Raw genomic sequence first — 17,143 nt, forward strand, 5'->3', positions numbered from 1 at the left:
GGGCAGCAACATTCTTTGCAGTAAAAATATTCTCCTTTTCAAGGTGTGCAATATTATGGAAAAGTTTGGGAAAGACTTCTGTGAGGTATGAGCCCATTTTACAGAAGAGGAAGCTGAGGCTCACAGATTATTCCATCCTCAAAGGCTACACTTAGAAACAGCAAGTGAACAGCAAAACCAGGATTTGATACCAGACCTGTTTGCCTTCGAAGTCCAAGTTCATTCCACCTTCTTCACACTGCTAAAAACCAAACCAAACCATATAAACAGTAATACCTAAATTTTGATTAGGCTTTTATGGCCTACCAAGTGCTTTGACAGAAGAAAGGGAGAATTAAGAGGGGAGGGAACGAACATTTCTCATATACCTACACTGCATCTGGTGCTTTCCATCAACCATTTTACTTAATCTTCTTAACAGTGTGAATTTCTGATTCACAAAACTTATAGTAGATGGTCTTGGTTTATTTTACAAATTTAAGTTGCCCTTTCATTATTTTCTCTCTGTACCTCACGAGTTCTAAGAACAAGCACACTAATAACTCATATTTGTGTATGAGAGTGTAGCTTTCACATAGTTTATCTCATTTGATTCTTATAACACACGTGTGGAGTAGGGCAATTTTACAGGGAGGAAACTGAGGCTGAGAGGTTACCTACCTTGCCCCAAAGTGGCACCACTAGCATAAGGCCAGGTTGGGATTAGAACACACATTATTTCTCCAACCCTGCCAGCACCTGGCCATGGGCATTGATTCATGAGTATTTCATCACCAACCCAGTTCTTCAAGAGTTGAAGTTTAGCACATAGTTTTTCCTCCCCTCTTTTTCAAAATATTCCCGATCAACAGAAAAAAAAAAAAAAAAAAGAAAGAAAACAGAACAAAAAACACAAAAACAAAACAAACAAACAAAATGTCCCCAATCAGTTGTCTTTTAAGAGCTAATACAAAAAGAAGGCTGGCCCAGGAAATGGCTTTCTTCTCTGGGTAAAGGAGCCGCTGGCCTGGTAGTAAGGTCAGTGTCTCTCTTCATCCGGGTGATGGCTTGACCACCCAGGTTCACCCCATCTTTTCCCAAAGTCTTTCCTCCTAGTACCCTCACCTGACTCCTGCCTGCAGGCTGCCTTTACACATAGGCTGCCTTAATATAACATATAATACGCTGCCTTAATATATACGCCCCCTTTTCACAACTGCTTTATATAATCTTGTAGAGTTTTAATATGACTTCATTTTAGAGATGGGGAAGCTGAGCTGGAGAAAAGTTGAATGATAGAACCTACACTTAAACCCGGGTCTTCTGACAGAAAAATCAGGACCCTCCTTGCCCTAATTACGATGGTGTCATTTCATTTTGTAGAGACTTTCGGAATCAGACAATCATCCTTGCTGGCTCAAGACTGTACAAAAGAAATTCTTAAACTTGATATTTTTCTTTTTATAAATTTCTGTTTCTTTCTCTATGCCTTTTAATTTCTTTGTCCAGAACTTTGGGGCATTAGAATAATTACCTAAGTCATGTGCTGATGGAAGAAGATAGAAAGGCTGGATGACCTTGAGAAGACCCTCAAGAAATGATTTCTTTCTAAAGGAAAATCTTTAATAACTACACTCCTTAAAGTAAACCCATAGATGTAAAACAGGCCACTCCTTTTCAGTATCATTCACTAAAACTCATGGTATTGAAGATAAAATTCTCTGCCCAGAGATGTCTCTCAAGCACATAGCACAGCCCTTTCTCCTGCCCGGGAAAACCGTATGTAACTTTTGTGAGAGCTCACGAACCATTTTGGGGAAATTCAGTGAGTTTTCTGAGTCATAATTAAATTGCAAGGGTGATAGCTAAAACCTTGAATGTGAGAATTTGTCCTTGAAGTTAAGATTATTACTGAAGTAGATTTAGGCACTATCTTCTTGTTTTCACTTTGCAAAACAAATAACTAAGAAATCTTTTACAGATGTCTTTTAATATTTAAGAACATGGATTAAATAAGTCCATAAACTAGCTATGAAATGAGTACCAATGTTGATCTGGGCTACAAAGAACTTTTGGAAATTTAGACAATACATAAAGTTCCACGATTATATAATGAAGGCAATTCTCTGCCAGTCGGATTAAATGTGTGCTTGTTTATTTAACAAATATTTGCTAGGTACCCACTCTATGTGGGTCCTGTTCTTGGTACTGGGGACTTGGGGTGAATGGGAAGGACAACGTTTCTGTTCTCATGAGCTTTCCTTCTAGAGGGAGAAGACAAAAAATAAACAAGTGAATAAGCACAGTGATTTTAGGTGCCATTTTGAAGAAAGTAATAGAAGTTATTACTATTTGATGATTTGCGTATGTCATACCTTCTTCTGGTTAGTTTTGCTAACGATTTAACTACTGGAGCTGTGATTTTGCAGCCCCAAAAAGCTACCAGCTCTAGAGTATTTTCCTTTGCTCCTGCAGGGGATAAAATCTATTAGTTGAAGTAGAGAATTTTTTCCTTCTTTTCCTTCAGGTAGGGCATATAGCTTCCTTCCTAAAATCCTTCAAAATGAGATAATCATTGTAATTGTTATTGAAAGACATGCTTTAGTTACCTTTGATAGTTTGTTATGCATCTCTAGATCTTAGAAACAACATTTAAACAACGTCTAAAACCTCAAGTATTTAAGAAAGATTTATGATGGGATTTATTCAGTAAGCCAAAATAGTGTCAAAATGTCAAAGAATATTTGATTTGATGTTCATTAAATTGACTTGACATGTTACTTGGGTCAGGGTTTTTTTTTTTTCCAAAATTTACTTGGATTGAAAATGGTAATTAGTGATATTGCCTTTGCTAACATTAGACTCTGCTCTTCTGCATGGAGACCACATTGATAGAAAGTTCCTAACACGGGGTGGGGAAGGGCATCTAGAATGTAAAACCAGAGGGAAAAAGTACAAATTGTCCCATTTTTCAGATATTTGACTTCATTTTAGAGATGGGGAAACTGAAATTTGGTACATTTGATGAGGTCAAATTTGTAAGAAATAAATATTTTAATCCATATTATATTACACCCAAGGTTGTTTATAAATCCTGTTTTTTTTTTCCTCTCCTCATAAAAGACAAACATAAATTCTGCTTCAAGATGGAACCCTAGCAAGAGTTTTCTCTTTTATCCATTTTTGTATTTTCTAGTTGTAAAAAGGAGATTCAGGTCATCCCATTTTAACTAGGGTAATATGTTCTGAGGTTTCTGAATTTTCATTTTCAAGTTATGGCCAGTTTATATAGTTTTAGCGCTGTTTTATATTCGGATGGTTATAGGGTAGTTTATTTAAAAGGCAAAAAGAAGTGCCAATGTAAGCCTGCAAATATTTATTTCGACTTTTAAAAGTCTGTTAACAGCTCAATTCAGGTAACATGTTGCATGATTAATGAAAGCTGGGTTTCTTTTAACTGAGAAAGAAGACTGTTGAAATAATTAAAAAAAAAAAGACTATTGTGTTTTGTTTCCTCTGAGGCTTGCAGTTTAGTAATCGCATTAGTATTGCATTCCAGACTCCCAGAGGAAGGGCATGAAAACTGGTGTAGATTATGAGGGGTTACCAGAAAAAGGGAGAGGAGGAAAGAATTGAGGGGAAAATGAAAGAAAGAAGAAAGGGAGAAAGAGAAGAAAAAAAAAACCAGGGACAGCCTGGAGCAGTGTCTTTGGTTCCTTACGGACCAACTCATTCCTTCAGATATTAGTGTGCTAGTGACAGGACTCTGGGCAAATACATTAACATTTTAGCCTGGGTTCTGGGGGAAAAAAAAAAAACAAGATTAAGAAAAAACGTAAGAAAAGAAATTGAAAATGATAATTCCAGCCACAGAGTTATTGTGAGGTTTAAACAGCATAACATATATGAAAGTGCTTCGAAAAACTTCTCTACAGAAGAAAGTTCTCTGCAGATACTACAGGCAGACCTCAGAGTCTGCGGTTCAGACCACCACAATAAAGCAAATGTCAATAAAGTGAGTCACATGAACTTTCTGGTTTCCCAGTACATATAAAAGTTATGTTTACATTATACTGTAGTCTAGTACTATGTCTTAAAAAATGTAAATTTTTAATTAAAAAAATACTTTATTGCCAAAAAATTGTTAACCATCATCTGAGCCTTAAGCGAGTCCTAGTAATAACATCAAAGATCACTGATCACACGCAAGAGGGAAGAGATATGGGAACATATGTATATGTATAACTGATTCACTTTGTTATAAAGCAGAAACTAAAACACCATTGTAAAGCAATTATACCCCAATAAAGATGTTAAAAAAAAAAGATCACTGATCACAGATCACTGTAATAAATATAATGATAATGAAAAAGTGTAAACTGTTGAGAGAATGACCAGACTGTGACACAGAGGCACAAAGTGAGCAAATGCTATTGAACAAACGGCATGAATAAGCTTGCTTGATGCGGGGTTGCCACAAACCTTCAATCTGTAAAAAATGCAATGTCTTCAAAGTGCAATAAAACGAAGTGTGCCTGTATTAATAAAAGGTACAGGCCCATTTACCATCTTATTTCTAAAACTATATTTGAGGTATTTCGAGGGGCCTCCAAGCCAGGCTCAGGCACAGAGAGTAAGATGAACATCCTTTATCTTGTGAGGAAACTTGCAGTGTCTCAATACTCAAGTGGGTGCATGTGGGTGCAGGAGGAACAGAACAGTATCTCTTTGATTAGTGCCTATTGTAAAAAACAAACAAAAAACCCCAACCCCCCCCGAACAAAACAAAACAAAGAAACCAAAAGATACTGTGTAGGTGATTCATTCTACAAGACAGGAAAAGGTGAAGGAAACTGATTCATCCAATTCAAGGCCAGGATCCAATAATTATGGAGGCTGTGTTCCATTCACTGAGGCCATAGTATGTGTCCGTCACTGTGTTCAAACTCTTAAGCATACTCTCATTTAATTCTCACAACCACTCTATGGGGCCAGCAATGGCAGCTGGCCACAGCTCCACGTGGCAGCTGAAAAAAACAACCTTCAAGGATTTAAGCATATTTACAAGTTACATATCTAGTAAACGTCAGAGTTCGATTCCAAGTCCAGGTGTTCACCACCTTGCTTCTCCACTTCAGCTCTCCAAGCATACCTGTGACACCTGCTCTTCCCCAGTGTGTAGGGGCTCAAAGGCAAGGGGCCCAGGGCTCTCCTGCAAAGTCTGCTGTTGGCCCTGTGGAATCAGAGACCTTTTTCCCCTACCCGTCCCCCTTTCCTGTAGCATTTCCGGAGGGTGTCTGTGTTCCTTCTCCCCACTTGGGGTGGTGGCACCATCCTTGAGGGCATCCATGGCTTGCTTCTCAGTGATGTTCTCCTAGTTCCAGAGGTTGGTGAATACTCTTCAGGGGTTAATGGAGGAACTGGGAAGTGTCAGGGTTCAAAAACGGGAAAGAGGGATAAATTAGGAATTTGGGAGTAACATACATACTACTGTATATAAATTATATGGGAAAAGAATCTGAAAAAGAATATATATATATGTAACTGAATCACTTTGCTCTACAGCTGAAACTAACACAACATTGTAAATCAACTATACTTCAATAAAAAATAATTTTTTAAAAAAGGGAAAAGAGGCAGGAAAAGGAGTAAAGTAAGGGTACTAGGGAAATATGAAGAGATCTAATAGGTAGTAGTTAATTGCCTACTAGGTGCCCAACACTGTGATAGGTGCTGGGACAAAAATGTGAACAAAAGGCAGACTAGTTCTCTCTCTGTTTACAGCCAGGTTGGGTAGAAAGAAAGTGGTGTTAAATAAAGAGATGTGTGAATTAATGCATAACTTTAAGTTATGATGTCTTAGGACAGTAGAAGAGTGCTATGGAAAGGAATAAGGAGAGGAGGATACAGTTTATTTTTTTTTATTTTTAATTTTTAAAAAAATTTTTTAGATTTTTTTTTTAACATCTTTATTGGAGTATAATTGCTTTACAATGGTGTGTTAGTTTCTGCTTTATAACAAAGTGAATCAGCTAGACATATACATATATCCCCATATGGGAGATAGTTTCAGAAAAGGCCCTTCTGAGAAAGTGATATTGAAAACATGTTTATAGACTGTTTGATACTGAAATACTTGTATATTGATGATTCTAGAATAATATAACTATTAACCTTTGATGGAAGTTATGCGTAATAGTAGGAAATGCATTTATTTTTATTACATATGCATACTATAGTTTTTGAAAGTAAATTTCAGCTGTAAGTGAATATTTCTATATCTGCTATAATTATAAATTTTAAGGAACTATTATTATCTTTGTATTACCTGGAATAAGACATAATAATCATTGATTTTTACAGATAAAATATCAATTGTTTTGTGAAGAGATTTCTCTTTTCCTCATATCCCCCAATTAACCAAAGTTTAACTCCTTCTATACATATAATAGAAATTATCTTCTCACCATTTAATATACCTGTTTTAATATTAATATTCTACAGTATGTGGGCTACATCTCATTTTTAAGTCTTATTTATATAACCACATAGCGTTTTGTTTCCAGTAAAATGTTACTTAAATATTTGGTTTAGGATACATCTACATTTTCATAGAGAATAAACTGATAAAATTTTAGCAACAGTTAATGGCCAAATAAAACATTTAGAAAGCTTTTCCAAAAAAAAATACAATAAAATATGTACTTTCACCCTACCTTTTTATTTTTAGGATATTTGTCTTTCTCTTACTTATTTATTTATTTTTGGCTGCACTGGTTCTTCTTTGCTGCACGTGGGTTTTCTCTAGTTGTGGCGAGTGGGGGCTACTCTTCTTTGTGGTGCGTGGCCTTCTCATTGTGGTGGCTTCTCTTGTTGCAGAGCACGGGCTCTAGGCACACGGGCTTCAGTAGTTGTGGCACGTGGGCTCAGTAGTTGTGGCTCGTGGGCTCAGTAGTTGTGGCTCGTGGGCTCTAGAGCACAGGCTCAGTAGTTGTGATGCACAGGCTTTGTTGCTCTGCAGCATGTGGGCTCTTCCTGGAGCAGGGCTCAAACCCATGTCCCCTGCATCGGCAGGAGGATTTTGAACCACTACACCACCAGGGAAGCCACTCGCCCTTCCTTTTGAGTATGAATTATTACCTTATTGCCTATTGAAAGTTACTCCTTAAATATTTTACATTAAAGATAAAGTTATCTTAATTAGTGGGGAGAAATATTGATCAAAATCTTTTATATTTCATCCTACCTCTGTGCAAAACCTTCATGTAAAACGGTGTATGTATATTTCAAAGTGTAAAAGTAATGTGTGTGAGAAATTTTACAATTATCAAACCATTAAAAGCACTGTTAATTTTTCAACTGTTAATACTGCTGAATAACAGTAAAGCTTGTTAAATGGTAAAAATATATTTCCTCAGTTCTGATTCTTCTTTGTTACAGTCTGAAGTCACGATTTGTTTTATGATCATTGTTTATGATTAGCATTATGGCTGGGGTAAAATAAATTTTTTCCCCCAACCCTTCTTACTTAAATTGATGGTGCAGCTGACAACTACAGTTGACCCTCGAACAACAAGGGGTTTAACTGCTGGATCCACTTATATGGATTTGTTTCAGTAGTAAATACTGCAGTATTACAAGAATCCTTTGTTGGTTGAATCCTGGGGTATGGAGGGTCCACTATACACGGATTTTCAGCTGTGAAACTGTGAAGAGGGTCAGCACCCCTAACCCCTTCCTTATTCAAGGGTCAAATGTAATGGATCTTGGAATTGGCAAAATATGGCATGATGTACATAGTGATTTCAGCAGCAAGTCTTGCTTTCCTCCACCTGGGGTATAAAATGAAATGTCATTAAGTTTTACAAAATTTTATTGGAGTACAGTTGATTTATAATGTTGTGTTAGTTTCAGGTGTACAGCAAAGTGAATCAGTTATACATATACATATATCCACTCTTTTTAAAGATTCTTTTCCCATATAGGTCATTACAGAGTATTGAGTAGAGTTCCCTGTGCTATACAGTAAGTCCTTATTCCTTATCTATTTTATATAATAGTAGTGTGTGAATATCATTAATTTTTAATATCCAATTTACCCTGGTTCTTCTCCCCAGAATGCGATTGATTGACCTGAGCCCCTGCCCCCATCCCTCACTTTCCCACATTTCCCACTAGGTATTTCTGCGAGTCCTGGAAGGGGTGCCTTGCACCAGGCTTATAAGCCCCTCCTCTCCTGTCACCGCGATGGACCCACATGCTCTCTCTCCCGCTCCGTCTGGGCCACACCCACTGCACTTCCGGTGCCTCAAGGACGGTCTCTTCAGACATCCCAGGTCTGTATAGACAGGGAAGTCCCCGGATGCTGCCTCCACCTGTGTACAGTCGTCAGAATCTCAGCGGCTTCAGAGTGCCGGGAGAGATGTCTCCAGGGCTGAACTGCACTTGGTTTGGAGGCGGCTCTGCTGGAAGCCAGATGGTCTCCAAGCCTCCGAGGGACGCTTCTGTGGCACCTCCTTACCTCATTGCCGCCTGGATCCCCCATCCCTCCTTTTTGCCCACCTTCCTTTCAGAGACTAGTCTCCTTAAGAGTGTCCTGGCGCTTCCAACCCATTCCCCTCTGAACAAGGAAACTGCAGCGGCCTCCTTTTCCCCCAAAAGGCATCAAGTCATTTAAAAGAAAATTCAGAAAAGGCAGTCAGCAAGAACAATGGAGACTACAATAGCTGTTGCCCCATTTTAAAATTAAGAGACTCAGCAGAGAAGATTTGAGGTTGAATGATTTGTCCAAGGTCCCAGAACTAGGAAAACCACGGACAGGCGGAGAACCCAGAACTCTCTATGCCACTGCCCATAAGAAGACTGAGTTTTCTTTGTCCTCCTGGCTTTTTTCTTTTTGCCTCTTGCTGAGCCTATCAGCTGAGGGAGGTGGAGTAAGAAGTGGGAAGCACATCTCTCCTCCAAGTGCAACTGGTTTAACCCCCACCCCACCCCACCCCTTTCATGTTGCTGCCATTGTTTCAGGCATAAAGCAGGGACAGTGTTCTAACAAAAAGGCTTCTGAACATGTGTTTCAGCTTTTACCTTGCATTTTTCTTTTTTTAATCCCGTTTGATATATGCACTTATATGCTTAAAAAAAAAAAAAAAAAAGCTCCAGACAGCTGAGAAGAAATAGTTACAAAATTGATGACATCTTTTGTTATGAAATCGTTCTTATGATTTTAAGTGAGTTTGGCTTTTTTTTTTTTTTTGATCAGTTTTCTCCGTTGAAAGAACCAGTGAATTGAAATGCAGTTCATTCATTCATTCCAATCTTTTTATTCCCTCCCTCCCACCCTTTCTTTCTTCTTCCTTCATTGATCATTTAGGAGACACTTGCAATATTTGAGACAGTGCTAATGGAATACAGAGATGAATATAGCTGGTACGTTTCCTAGGATACTACATTGCAAAGAACTGGATCTTGAGAACGACGGTAAATACCAAAAAAACTTTAGTGCAAATTAGAAAAGGATAATTATTTAAGCAAAATTCTGATGAAGTGCTAGTTTTTTTTTTTTTTTTTTTTTTTTTTGCGGTACGCAGGCCTCTCACTGTCGTGGCCTCTCCCGTTGCGGAGCACAGGCTCCGGACGCGCAGGCTTAGCGGCCATGGCTCACGGGCCCAGCCGCTCCGCGGCATGTAGGATCTTCCCGGACCGGGGCACGAACCCGTGTCCCCTGCATCAACAGGTGGACTCTCAACCACTGCACCACCAGGGAAGCCCTCTGTTTTGTTTTGTACATAGATTTCTCTCCACTGGAAGAGAAGGGCACTATGGAGGCATCAGTGGGAGGTGATACATGGGCTAGACTTTGAAGGACAAGTGAAAAGTTGTTATGTAGAGATTGGGACATGGACACAGAGTTTTGGGCAGTAGGACCATTAGGAACTACATCATGGAATCAGAGGACATAATCCACAGTGAATATTCTATTTTGATGGAATGTTAGATTTTCAAGGTGAATGATAAAAAATGTTTTAAAAGGTAGATCCAAATCTAGAAGACATAAAATGCCAATCTAAAGACTTGGGACTTTGTTTTGTTTTGTCCTATATTGTGCTAAAAGTTAAGCCAATGGTACCCCTCAGTTTATAACAAAGTTTGGCCATTAGTCTGTGCTAGACTCTTCTGTTTCATTCATTCATTCATTTTTATTTCCTTTTATTTCCCACTCCCAGCAACTGCAACCTTGCTAATGCACTTGATAGTCATAATTTTTTTGTATGTGTTTTTATTATATAAGTATGGTTGTGTGCATGCTTTTTAAAATACCCTTCATTGTGGAAAATTTCAAAAGTAAATGAACTACGCATCATCCACTTGTAATAATGATCAATTCCTGTCAAATCTTATTTTATCTATAGCCCCACCTACTTTAGCAATCCCTCTGGTCAGATTACTTTGAAAAAATCATAGACATTATATTATTTCATCTGTAACTATTTCAGCCTGAATCCTTAAGGGATGAGAACTTTTTTGGGGGGAAACACAACTTCAATGCTATTATCTTGCTTAAAAAATTAGTGAAAATTCCTTAATTATTTCTTCAATAAGTGGTGTTTGTATTTCCCTAATATTTCTGTAGAATATTAGAGGAGATGTAAATTTTTAGAATCTGTAAATTTGGAGGAGGAGCCCTGCAGAGCGGGACTAACAGTTCTGAGGAGGTGGCGTTGCTCTCAGTGGATCATGTTGAGGCTGGCTGGGGGTATGTCGGGAACCCTGAAAACCAGGCTCAACTGTTGCTACTGGCACGGACTCCACTGCTGGGGAAAGGAAGGCTTGAGGGGTGGTAATGGTTCCCTTTTTGATTTTCCAGTTCCTTGCAACCTGTCTAGCAGTTCCTTAATTATGTTCAATACTCACTGTTAACAATGGCTGTGTGTTTCCGCCTCCCAAGTGGACTCCAACTGAGAGACGTCATCTCATCTTCCTTTGGCTTCTCCTCTCCACCACTGCGTTGATATTATCTAGAGTTTTAATTCTAGATTATTATAAATATGTATTTTTATTTTTCCTTCTTTTATTTGCTCATTTTTTAAAAATAAAAAATTGGGGTTTGTATTTCATCTATCTTTTTTTTTTAAGTTTGTTGATTTTGAATATTTATTTATTTATTTAGGCTGTGCTGGGTCTTAGTTGTGGCATGCAGCATCCTTTGTTGCAATATGCGAGATCTTTAGTTGTGGCATGTGGACTCTTAGTTGCAGCATGTGGGCTTTTTAGTTGCGGCATGTGGACTCTTAGTTGAGGCATGCATGTGGGATCTAATTCCTTGACCAGGGATCAAACCCGGACCCCCTGCATTGGGAATGCGGAGTCTTACCCACTGGACCACCAGGAAAGTCCCTCATCTATTTTTTTCAGACCAATTTTATTTTTCTGGTAACTTTAATTTTTTTTCATTTTAACAGCTTGATCGAGGTATAATTGACATACAGGAAACTGCACATATTTAAAGTGTACATTTTGATAAGTCTTGGCACATGTATACACTCTTAAAAATCATTACTGTAATCATAATATCACTATAATGAACGTATTCATGCCCCCCAAAAGTTTTCTCCTGCTGTTTTATAACCCTGCTCCCACCCCTCCCTACCCTTCTTCCCCATCCCCAGGCAACCACTTACTTGCTTTTTGTCGCTGTAGATTAGGTTGCATTTTCTAGAATTTAATATAAATCGATCAAACACTATGAACTTGTTTCTGTTTTTCTTGTTTAGCATAAGTATTTTCAGGTTCATTTATGTTACTGCATGTATCAATAGTTCATTCCTTTGTATTGCTCAGTACTATTCCATTATATAAATGTATGGCAGATTGTTTATCCATTCACTTGTTAATGGACATTTGGATTGTTTCCGGTTTTGGCTATTACCAGTAAATTTGCTGTGAACACTTGTATAAGTCTTTGTATGGACATATATATACTTTCTTTTTCCTTGGATAATTCATTGGAGTGGAATGGCTGGGTCAGATGGGAGGTGTATGTTGAAATTTTCTTTTTTTCCACATCTTTATTGGAGTATAAATGCTTTACAATGTTGTGTGAGTTTCTGCTGTACAACAAAGTGAATCAGCTATACATATACATATATCCCCATATCCCCTCCCTCTACAGCCTCCCTCGTACTCTCCCTATCCCATCCCTCTAGGTCATTACAAAGCATCGAGTTGATCTCCTTGTGCTATATGGCTGCTTCCCACTAGCCATCCACTTTACATTTGGTAGTGTATATACGTCAATGCTACTCTCATTTCATCCCAGCTTCCCCATCTCCCCCGTGCCCTCAAGTCCGTTCTCTACGTCTGCATATTTATTCCTGCCCTGCCACTAAGTTCATCAGTGCCACTTTTTAAAATTCCATATATATGTGTTAGCATACGGTATTTGCTTTTCTCTTTCTGATTTACTTCACTCTGTATGACAGACTCTAGGTTCATCAGCCTCACTACAAATAACTCAATTTTGTTCCTTTTTATGGCTGAGTAATATTTTATTGTATATGTGTGCCACATCTTCTTTATCCATTCATCGGTGGATGGACATTTAGGTTGCTTCCATGTCCTGGCTATTGTAAAGAGTGCTGCAATGAACATTGTGGTACGTGTCTCATTTTGAATTATGGTTTGTTCAGCGTATACGCCCAGTAGTGGGATTGCTGCATCATATGGTAGTTCTATTTTCAGTTTTTTTTAAGGAACCTCCATACTCTTCTCCATAGTGGCTGTATCAATTTACATTCCCACAAACAGTGCAGGAGGTTTCCCTTTTCTCCACACCCTCTCCAGCATTTATTGTTTGTAGATTTTTTTTTAACATCTTATTGGAGTATAATTGCTTTACAATGGTGTGTTAGTTTCTGCTTTACAACAAAATGAATCAGTTATATATACACATATGTTCCCATATCTCTTCCCTCTTGCATCTCCCTCCCTCCCACCCTCCCTATCCCACCCCTCCAGGCGATCACAAAGCCCTGAGCTGAATTACCTGTGCTATGCGGCTGCTTCCCACTAGCTATCATTTGGTAGTGTATATATGTCCATGCCTCTCTCTCGTTTTGTCACAGCTTACCCTTCCCCCTCCTCAAGTCCATTCTCTAGTAGGTCTGTGTCTTTATTCCTGTCTTACTCCTAGGTTCTTCATGACATTTTTTTTCTTAAATTCCATATATATGTGTTAGCATACGGTATTTGTCTCTCTCTTTCTGACTTACTTCACTCTGTATGACAGACTCTAGGTCTATCCACCTCATTACAAATAGCTCAATTTCGTTTCTTTTTATGGCTGAGTAATATTCCATTGTATATATGTGCCACATCTTCTTTATCCATTCATCCGATGATGGACACTTAGGTTGTTTCCATCTCCGGGCTATTGTAAATAGAGCTGTAATGAACATTTTCATACATGGCTCTTTTTGAATTATGGTTTTCTCAGGGTATATGCCCAGTAGTGGGATTGCTGTGTCATATGGTAGTTCTATTTGTAGTTTGGAGAATCTCCCTACTGTTCTTCACAGTGGCTGTATCAATTTACATTCCCACTAACAGTGCAGGAGGGCTCCCTTTTCTCCACACCCTCTCCAGCATTTATTGTTTCTAGATATTTGGATGATGGCCATTCTGACTGGTGTGAGATGATATCTCATTGTAGTTTTGATTTGCATTTCTCTAATGATTAGTGATGTTGAGCATTCTTTCATGTGTTTGTTGGCAGTCTGTATATCTTCTTTGGAGAAATGTCTATTTAGGTCTTCTGCCCATTTTTGCATTGGGTTGTTTGTTTTTTTGTTATTAAGCTGCATGAGCTGCTTATAAATTTTGGAGATTAATCCTTTGTCAGTTGGTTCATTTGCAAATATTTTCTCCCATTCTGAGGGTTGTCTTTTCACCTTGTTTATGGTTTCCTTTGCTGTGCAAAAGCTTTTACGTTTCATTAGGTCCCATTTGTTTCTGTTTCCCTTACTCTAGGAGGTGGGTCAAAAAGGATCTTGCTGTGATTTATGTCATAGAGTGTTCTGCCTATGTTTCCCTCTAAGAGTTTGATAGTGTCTGGCCTTACATTTAGGTCTTTAATCCATCTTGAGTATGTTTTTGTGTGTGGTGTTAGGGAGTCTTCTAATTTCATTCTTTTACATGTAGCTGTCCAGTTTTCCCAGCACCACTTATTGAAGAGACTCTCTTTTCTCCACTGTATATTCTTGCCTCCTTTATCAAAGTTAAGGTGACCTTATGTGCGTGGGTTTAGCTCTGGGCTTTCTATCCTGTTCCATTGATCTATATTTCTGTTTTTGTGCCAGTACTATACTGTCTTGATTATTGTAGCTTTGTAATATAGTCTGAAGTCAGGGAACCTGATTCGTCCAGCTCCATTTTTTCTTTCTTAAGATTGCTTTGGCTATTCAGGGTCTTTTGTGTTTAGCTAATCAATGAATTTGGTAAGGTTGCAGGATACAAAGTTAATGCACAGAAATCTTGCATTCCTATGCACTAACAATGAAAGATCAGAAAGAGAAATTAAGGAAACAATCCCATTTACCATCACTGCAAAAAGAATAAAATACCTAGGAATAAACCTACCTAAGGAGGCAAAAGACCTGTACTCAGAAAACTATAAAACACTGATGAAAGAAATCAAAGATAACATAAACAGATGGAGAGATATGCCATGCTCCTGGATTGGAAGAGTCAATATTGTGAAAATGACTATAATACCCAAAGCAAGCAATCTGCAAGTTCAGTGCCATCCCTATCAAATTACCAATGGTATTATTCTCAGAATTAGAACAAGAAATTTTACAGTTTGTATATTGAACTTTTTAAGAAACTGCTGAACTACTTTTCAAAGTTGTTGAACCAACCAGCAGTACATGAGAGTTCCAGTTCCTCTATATCCTTGGCAACACTTGGTATGGTTGGTGTGTGGTGGTATTTCATTATTGTTTTATTTTGCACTTCCCTAAGGACTAATTGTGTTGAGCATCTTTCCATGTGCTTATTTGCCATCTATATAACTTCTTTGGTAAATTGTCTGCTCAAGATAGACCATATTTTGAGCTATAAGACAACTCTCAATGCATTTAAAAGGATTCACATCATACAAAGTATGTTTCAGACCACAGGGGAGTTAAATTAGAAATCAGTAACAGAATGATATCTGGAAAATCTGCAAATATTTGGATCCAGTGTTGCTGTTAAGAAATCTGATTCTTGTAGTTTTATAGGAGATGTTCTTTTTCTCTGGAAGCTCTTAGAATTTTCTTTATCTTTTATGTGCTTAAATTTCCCAGTATTATATCTGAGTTCTTAATCTTATTTGGCACTCAGTTCCTTCCATCTGAGTTCTTTCATCTTTCTTTAATTCAGGGTTATTTATTTTTATTATTTCCTTAAATATTTTTTCTCCTCTCTTTAATTATCTCCTTTGGATTCCTATTTTCAGTATGTCAGCATGTCTGCTTTTTATTTTCCATGATGCTTAATTTTTTTTTTTTTTAATTTACTTTTGGCTGCCTTGGGGCTTCGTTGCTGAGCAGGGGCTACTCTTTGTTGCAATGCTCGGGCTTCTTATTGTGGTGGCTTCTCTTGTTGCTGAGCACAGGCTCTAGGCACATGGGCTTCAGTAGTTGCAGCACACAGGTTCAGCAGTTGTGACATGTGGGCCCTAGAGCGTGCAGTCTTCCGTAGTTGCAGCGCGTGGGCTCCGTAGTTGTGGCTCACGGGCTCTAGAGCGCAGGTTCAATAGTTGTGACGCGTGGGTTTTGTTGCTCTGTGGCATGTGGGGTCTTCCCGGACCAGGGATAGAACCCATGTCCCCTGCATTGGCAGGTGGATCCTTAACCACTGCACCACCAGGGAAGTCCCTGCTTAACTTTTTATTTCTATATTTATTTCTTTATCCTATTTTTTTCTGCCTCCTAGGAAATTTCCTCAATCTGCTCTTTCAGTTTTGCAGTTTATTCTTTAGCTATATTCAGCTTGCTATTTATCCCATCTACTATTCTTTCTTTGAGTGTTTTTTTTAATAGTTAATCTTTCAATTTGCCTATCTTTTTGACTTTTTCCTGTTTCATATTACCAGTACCGTTTGACAACATTGGTTGTGCTTATTTTAAATTCTTAATCTGCTTATTCCAGTATTTCTGCTTGATATGATCTATGTTGTGCAGTTTGTGGTGTTCTTTCTCTAGGGGTTCTAACCTCAGGTATTTAGGTTGTGAGCTGATGTCCGCCTAGAGTTATCAAGTACCAGGATGAGACACCAAGGCTCAGGCCCTGGTTTATGGCTTTCTTGTGATTTTAAGAAGAGGTTAGAAGATGAGCCCCAGGGAGAGAGTCCTAGACACCAGAACTGCAGTCCACCACCCATCTGTTGCCATTCCCCCCACCCCCAACTAGGCATTCCTTGGGTAAGTGTTCTCCTCTAAAGTTTTAAAGGGAGAAGACAGTTCTCTCAGATGTGACCTACTATCCCTTGTGTGGGCTGGCAAGGAGGCTGGGAGGAGTGGGTCTCAGGGCAGCTGGTCAGCGTTCCCACCTTTATGTGGACTCCTGTTGCTGCCTTCTGACTCCCAGTGGTAATTGGGTGGGCAGTGGTCCAAAAGAAATCTGAGAGAGACAGAGCAGAAACTAACAGCACTCTCTCAACTGTTACTCTGCCTCTGCTTGCCTCTCCACCAACAGCTGACAATGGTCTGTAGTCTCTCCAGAATTCCTCACAGTTTTGAAGATTACCACGTTCCTCTCTCTTCTGTAGTCTCCTCAGAGCTGATTCCCTGTGGCCTATCTCTGCTAAACATCTTGTCTGTACTGCATGGGGTGGCAGTGGGGGATAGGTTACTGAGAGCTTTTGAGTTTCGCTGTAAGAAAATTAATCTTGCAGCAGAGTGCGATAAAAAGAGGAAGGAAACAGTTATGAGTCTAAGTAAGCAGTAACAAATATCTGAATTGATAATTTGTATGTTGAAGTAAGAAGATATTTTTTTTCTGTATAAATAATTTACTTGTTAGTTGAACCCAAACTTGAAGAAGCTATTGGGGTTTTTGTTGTTATTGGTTATTTAATATTTATTTATTTATTTTGGCTGCGCTGGGTCTTAGTTGTGGCATG

This window comes from Pseudorca crassidens, chromosome 10 (genome assembly GCF_039906515.1).
Source record: "Pseudorca crassidens isolate mPseCra1 chromosome 10, mPseCra1.hap1, whole genome shotgun sequence".
NCBI classification, from domain to species: domain Eukaryota; kingdom Metazoa; phylum Chordata; class Mammalia; order Artiodactyla; family Delphinidae; genus Pseudorca; species Pseudorca crassidens.